Genomic DNA, 7,613 nt, shown 5'->3' with positions numbered 1-7,613 from the left:
TTTGGCCTGTTTCTGTGAGGAACTAGGAAGACATTGTTTTTTGCTTTGCTTGTTTGCTAATTTATTAGAAAACTGAAGTGATAACAACCTTGACTTGGGTCTGAGTTGCCCTATTAGCCAATTTTCAAACCCAAGCCAACCCTTTGGGACCTGGACTAACCAATATGCATCCACCACCTTTTATTTATTTATGCCCCTAGTAACAGATGCTTAGATTGATTTCAACATCTAGCAGCCACAATCAAAGCCATGATGAGAATTTCTCTTGGACACACCTAGGAGTGGTATTGTTGGGTCACAGGCATGCACATCATTTATTAAATATTGGCTGATTACTGTGCAGAATAGCTGGACCAGATTGTACTCCTACCATCTACGCATGAGAGTTCTTATCTCTCTACATCCTCACCAACACTTGGTATATCCATCTTTCTAATTTTTTATACTCTAATGGGCAGAAAATACTATCTTAATGTTGTTTTAAGTTAAACTTAATTACAAATGAGTTTGAATATTTCTTCATATATTTTTCTTATACTTCTGTGAGTTGCCGATCCTTTCTTTTGTCTCTTTTAATCTGTATATGTAAGATGTAATTTTTATCATAATTTATTGGAAAGTTTTAGTAACTTAAAGAATGGTTACAATGTAAGCTTGATCTGGAAGGTGGTTTCTTCTCAATCAGGTATTACATCACCTCAGTCTTAGTGAGTGTCCCAATCGGCCCTTATTTCTATAACCTACTAATGTTAGCCTGATCCAGGCATCTCCACAGGGTTATGTCCTCAATTCTAGCACAGTTCTCAATTATGAATGCCACATTCCAAGAGGGTCATATGTAAACCAGAATGATGTGCTGTCTTATATGAAGGAAGTTCACTTGGAGCAATTTAGAGGAAAATACCAAGGCTATCTTCAACTAGTTGAAGAGCTATCACATGAATGTGGGAAAAGGTTTATTCTATGTTGCTTCAAAGGACAGAATTAAAGCAAATCGGTGATGTGACAGGGAAGCATAGTGAGCAGTATAGGAACACCATTCTGTCAAAAGTCAGTCCTTTTCAAAATATATATTTTTTTATTGATTTCAGAGAGGGAGGGAGATGAAGAGAGAGATAGAAACATCAATGATGAGAGAGAATCATCCTGCACCCCCCACATTGGGGATTGAGCCCACAACCTGGGCATATGCCCTGACCAGGAATCGAGCTGTGACCTCCTGGCTCATAGGTTGATGCTCAACCACTGAGCCACGCTGGCTGTGCAGAAGTCAGTCTCTTTGACATCAGGAGGCTCACAAGCAGTATTCACTGAGGCTAGACAGGCCTGTGATTGTTAACCATCGGAATACACATATATAATTACATATTGTTTTTGTGATTAATCACTATGCTTTAATTATGTTCAATTTGTAACAACGAAATTGGGGATCACCACAACATGAGGAACTGTATTAAAGGGTCGTGGCATTAGGAAGGTTGAGAACCACTGTTATAAGGGGAAGAGAACCAATGTTTAAGGAACTGCTAGTCCCACTGCCAGGTTCTTTGCATGAAATATTTTAATTTTCACCATAGCTTGCGTTGGTAGTTACTGATAACCTCACTTTCCAGATGAGGAAACTGAAGTTCGAGTAAGTAGTAATTATAGAAGATGACCAGTTAAAATGAGCTACAACAGGGATTCAAGATAGAACAGGGATTCAACTGTGACTCCATTATATCATGCCATGAGTCTATATGTCATAAATGTGGCTTCATATTTCTTGGCTTCACATAGAGTTAAAGCATTTTCCTCTTGTCATTGCCTTTTTAGGTCTGATGGGTCTGTCTCTAGATCTTGACACTTGAAGGTACAGTTTTCTAGAGAAATAGCTAAAGTTGAATTCATTTCTGTTCCATTTGGGTTCCAAGTCTCTCCTTGAGCAGCACTCTGTCCTCACTTTGCCAGGACTCCCCTGATCCTCAAATGGAATAAGTTTTCTCAGTTCTTGTGGTGGTAATAACATTTCTGAACATTAACTAACGGCCAAAGACAGTGTCTTCTTTAATCCTCACTCAACCCTATAGTAATTTCTATCTTGTTTTCACTTTGCAGAATAGAAAACAGGTTCAGAGAGGTTAGGTAACTTACTCAAGGTCTCTATCTCACAAGAGACAGATGTAGAACCCTAGGTTAAGTCAACTCCAGGCCCATGTTTTTAACCACTATGCTGCACCAATTGCTCTAACATAGGTGAGTTGGGATTGATCTGATGGAGTTGATGGTATGAAGTTTTTAGTGTATATGTTTGTGAGGTTCTGCTGCCTTTAACCACTGAATTTCTTTCGTTTGGTCTCATTACTCCTTTTTAAAAAAAAAAAATATTTGTATTGATTTCCGACAGGGAGAAGGAGAGAGAGAGATAGAGACATCAATGATGAGACAGAATCATCGATTGGCTGCCTCCTGCATACCCCACATTGGGGATCCAGCTCACAACCCGGGCATATGGTCAGACTGGGAATCGAACTGTGACCTCCTGGTTCATAGGTCAATACTCAACCACTGAGCCACACCAGCCTGACTCATTACTCCTTTTAATGATACCTTTGAATCTTGGCAACTCAAGTCAGTTCCAATTCTTGCTTCTTCCAGTTTTAATCTTTCATTTCTCCTTCTTCTCACCTATTCCTGTTCTTAGCTCAACTTTCTTTGACACCATTTTTCTTCCAGTATGGCTTGCTACTTTGATCATTTATAAGTATTTTCACTTGTAATTTTTCTGCTTTCTTTTTCTTTATGGTGCAATTCATCACTCTTACCTCCTTTTTTTATATAAATATATTTTTATTGATTTCAGAGAGGAAGAGAGAGGGAGAGATAGAAACATCAAAGATGAGAGAGAATCTTTGACAGCTGCTTCCTGCATGACCCCTATTGGGGGATTGAGCCCACAACCCGAGTATGTGCCCTTGACTGGAATCAAACCTGGGAACCTCCAGTCCACATGCCAACACTCTATCCACTGAGCCAAACCAGTTAGGGCTCGTCACACTTACCTCTTAATAATAATGGTAATCACTATGTTTGCATAGTGTTTTATGCAACATAAAGCACATTAATTTGTATTATCTTGTTTAAATTTTTAATCAACCTCATGAAGTACTATATCCTTTTTGTCATATTAAGAAAATATGCTTAGTGAGGTTAAATGAATCATCCATTGTCACAGAGTTAGTCAGTAACAGAACAGGTTCGTGAGTACGTTTTCTGCCTCCCAGCTTAGTGTTCATTCCACTATCACAATTGCTCTATTAGCCTTAACAGTATTTCTTGTTCACAGAAATAAACTTTATCATGGAGTTAGGTGAGTTCTTCATATATTTTCTTAAATAAATAAGTAAAACATTCCTCCAACAGTTTTATCTTTCCATTACTTTTGAATTTTCAATTTTCCCCCAACATTTTGAAAATTTCTACAAGTTAGTATTGTTTTCTAGGAAACAAAACGTGAATCTCTTTCTGAGTTTCATTTTCTTTTTCCTTCAATAAGCATGTTTTGATTTTCTAGTATATTTAAGGCAGTGTACAAAGTGATATATACAATAGTCACACCCCTCAAGATTCCAATTTGAGAAAATAAGATATGCACATAAGTATCTTTCATAAAATGTAGAAATGTGTCATAAGATATGTCTAATTAGAGAGCTATAGGCAGAAGAATATCCATAGGGCTATTCATCAAAATGCTAACATTGGTTATCTCTGGGGGTAAAAGTGTTTTCTATTTTTTTAATTTATTTTTTTATTTAAGTATAGTTGCTATACAATCTTATATTGATTATATTAGTTTCAGGTATACGAAATAGTGATTCAACATTTTTATACCTTACAATGTGATCACCCCATTAATTCTAGTAATCATTTGTCACTGTGTGAACTTATCACAATATTATTGACTATATTTCCCTTCCCCTTTGTACCCTCTCACCCTCCCTCCCTTCTGGTAACTGTCCCTTTGGTTGGAGGTTGAAGTTTAATAATTAAAAATTTTCGTTTTGCTTATTGGCAGGTTCTAAGTATCTAAGAATAAATATATATTACTTGTGAAATAAAAGGGGGAAACATAATTGATATCTAAAAGTGAGATACGAGTTCCTTCGCAAGAGTGTTGGGGAAGACAGGCTATGGTGAGGACATTTAAGCTGAAGACTGAAGAGATGCAGCTGGGGTGAGGAGAGTGCATTTTGTATAGAGAGAACCACATTAAATTAAGCATGAAATCAAGCAGATATATAGTAACTGTGAAAAAGAGAACTAGTTCATCTTGTCTGGAGACTAGTGTGTGAAAGCTAGGATAGAAAATAAAGCTCACTGGCTAGGGCCTGGAGCCCCTTAAGTGCCAACTGAGGAGGCCAACACTGGGGTATCCCTGGGGGAGACTAGAACAAACACATCAGTGGGCTGGGGAAGGCTCAGGGGGCAAAAATTCTCTAACAGGAGGTATGACTAAATCAAGATATGCAGACAGAGCAGGATACTGGCAGGCTATGGTGATAAGAAAAGTTGCAGCCTCTTGGCAATCAGTAGTTAGTATCTCATGGAAGTCCCTGGGAGACGATTGGGAATACGGACATAGCAAATAGGCAGTATATAAATAGGCTAAGTCCCTGAGGTTTTACAGCAACGTGATGACTAGCAGTGGGGCTACTATTCAAAGGAAGACTCCATTCTTAAGAAGAACAGAGAGAGCAAGGGGCAGAGAGATTAAGGAGGAAGAAATCAGGTACAGAGACTAGAAAATATACACAGGAAGAGGGATAAAGATGATCCAGAGTCAATACCTCTTGAGGCAGAGATTTCTTATAAAGCAGGTCCTGAGAGTTGATGCTGAAGATTGGAACTATGAGCTGGCCAGCTGTGCGTTTTCTAGAAAAATATAGAAATAACACCTTAATAGTATAAACATATAAATATACCAATTTTCTTTCTTGGCTTTGCAAATATTTGGACTCGATTTTTTGCAGAGCAATTTTGAAAAAGGCGTAAACCCTAAGCTAGTACTAAATTGGCACTTTCTTTCATTTAGTTTGAAACTTTTTCAAATATTACTTCACAACTCTAGGTTTACCTTTTAGGCCTACATAGACCCCCATTTTATTCTTTTTTTCAAGAGTCAGGGGATCTTCCATGCCTGATCACTCCAGCTGCCTTCAGTAGTAGATATGGCTCAAGGCTTAGGCCTCACTCCAGCAAAACCTTTAACTAACTTTAGGGAAGCCAAACATTAAGTACTGGCAGAGCCTTCCAAGTCTCACTTTCAGGCACTATGGTGTCCTGTGGAGGTTTGCTTCTCCTTCCCCTGGCCCATATAGTGTTGGCTCTGCCACTAACAGTGTGATTTCTGACAAGTCCCTAACCTCTCTGAGCCTTAGACTCATCTGTAAATTACAAGCACAAGTTAAATTACGATTTAAAAGATATGACAGCCCTAAAATTCTAAGATCCTAATCCAATAATAAATAAATTTTATTAAGAAGTACAATTCTTTTAAAAAATATTTTTATTGATTTCAGAGAGGAAGGGAGGGGGAGAGAGACAGAAACATCAATGATGGGAGTGAATCATTGATCAGCTGTCTCCTGCACCAATTGAGCCCGCAATATGGGCATGTGCCCCAACGGAGAATTGAACCATGATATCCTGGTTCATAGGTTGATGCTCAATCACTGAGCCTCGCCGACCGTCTTTTAAAAAATATTTTTATTGATTTCAGAGAGGAAGGGAGGGGGAGAGAGACAGAAACATCAATGATGGGAGTGAATCATTGATCAGCTGTCTCCTGCACCAATTGAGCCCGCAATATGGGCATGTGCCCCAACGGAGAATTGAACCATGATATCCTGGTTCATAGGTTGATGCTCAACCACTGAGCCTCGACAACCAGGGGATAATTGGTTCTTAAAGTTTGGAGTCAATGGAGAAAAGGCTCTAATTAATGAAACTGCTGAAAACATGGTATAAAGAATACTTTTTAAAAGTTTTTCGTTTTTAGCTGCCCATTACCCCCCAAATTTATATAGGGAAATTAATTAGGCTCTCTACATTTAAAAACCAGAACAATTCTAAAATGCTTTACAACACTGAGGCTTGAGTTAATAGAACTTACTTTGAAAGAATCAAGCTAACAAGATATTCCTGAGGTGCTCAGGGTTGATTCTGAGTTGATAATAAAACTGTGAAGCACTGACTATCGCTCATTTTGTGATTCCCATAGCTAGCCTATTTTAGAATTGTTGGCCTTATCATAATAAGACATTCCCAATTGAAAGAAAGAACAACGTTTAGATGACAAGACTAAAAAGAGCGAGCATAGAAACAAACTGAAGAGCAAGATGTACTAGAGAAGACAAGCATCTTTAGTAATGAAGCTTAAGGGGTCATTTTGAAGGAAGAATGTAAAACAAGTCTTTAAAGAATGGGTGACTGAGATATGATTAATTGCCTGAAAGACTAATTTTAATTACATATTAAATACACAAACATTTTGGTGGTGGGGGTGTGTGTGTGTAAAAATGTAGTTCTCAATACCGTTTCTTGCTTTTCAGATGTCTCAGTTTTCCCGTGTCAGGTGGAACCAGCCCAGGTTCAACTACTCTGCCATCCTAGGTGTGCTTTGGAGCCATGAAGCACACTGATACTGGTAGGGCAGGAGTGTGAATATTGATTAATTGATTGATTTCAGAGAGGAAGGGAGGAGAGAGAAACATGAATGATAAGAGAATCACTGATCGGCTGCCTCCTGCACGCCCCACAAGCGATCAAGCCCACACCGCGGGCATGTGCCCTGACCAGGAATCCAACCCTGACCTCCTGGTTCATAGGTCCAGGCCCAACCACTGAGCCACGCCGGCCTGCGCTGGAGCATGAATATTTAAATTACAGAAAGGAGGACGAGGAAAGGGTAGTCGTTATAAATAAGGCTGATGGGAGAGAGGAAGGATGTAAGGCGTATGAAAAGAAAGTGCAAGAAGAGACCGTGTGGGGTTGGGGTTGGCTTCGCTATGCTCCAGTTTTGGACACCGGCGACTCGATTTTGGCGGGAGGGAGGGGACCTGCCTGCTCGGTCCGGCGCCCTTGGGCTCTCGGTATTCTAAATGGACGCCCAGGCCCGGAGCGGGTTCTCCATGGACAGCACCGCGCCGAAGGTTCCACGTGGTGGGCGGGTTCTCCCAGCGCCCGGGTGTCCCTCAGCCTTCCACGCCTCGCCCTGGAGGATGACATCATGCCAGCCACAGCAGCGTGGCCAGCTTTTCCATGTCAAAGCTCTCGAACGCCAACTCTTGCTCCTTAAGTCAAACGGGATGTAGCTTTAACGTCCCCCCTGTCACGACTAGCCCACCACGGAGGGCACGCCAGGATGAGCCGCATGTCAGCCTAGTATTAAATGACCGAGGCGCCGCGTTGACGAGGTTCAGCTATACAGGAACCCAGGGCCACCAAGCCGGCCGCTGCGGCAAGAGCAGCTCGACACCCGGTTACACGCAGCCCGGGGCATCCTCCTCGAAGCGAGCAGGGCGACCCCGGGACGGAGAAGCGGGTGAAGGGGCTACGCCAGCCGACCGCGCCTG

Source organism: Myotis brandtii, unplaced genomic scaffold, assembly GCF_000412655.1.
Source record: "Myotis brandtii unplaced genomic scaffold, ASM41265v1 scaffold454, whole genome shotgun sequence".
NCBI lineage: Eukaryota > Metazoa > Chordata > Mammalia > Chiroptera > Vespertilionidae > Myotis > Myotis brandtii.
This window is presented reverse-complemented; position numbering follows the sequence as displayed.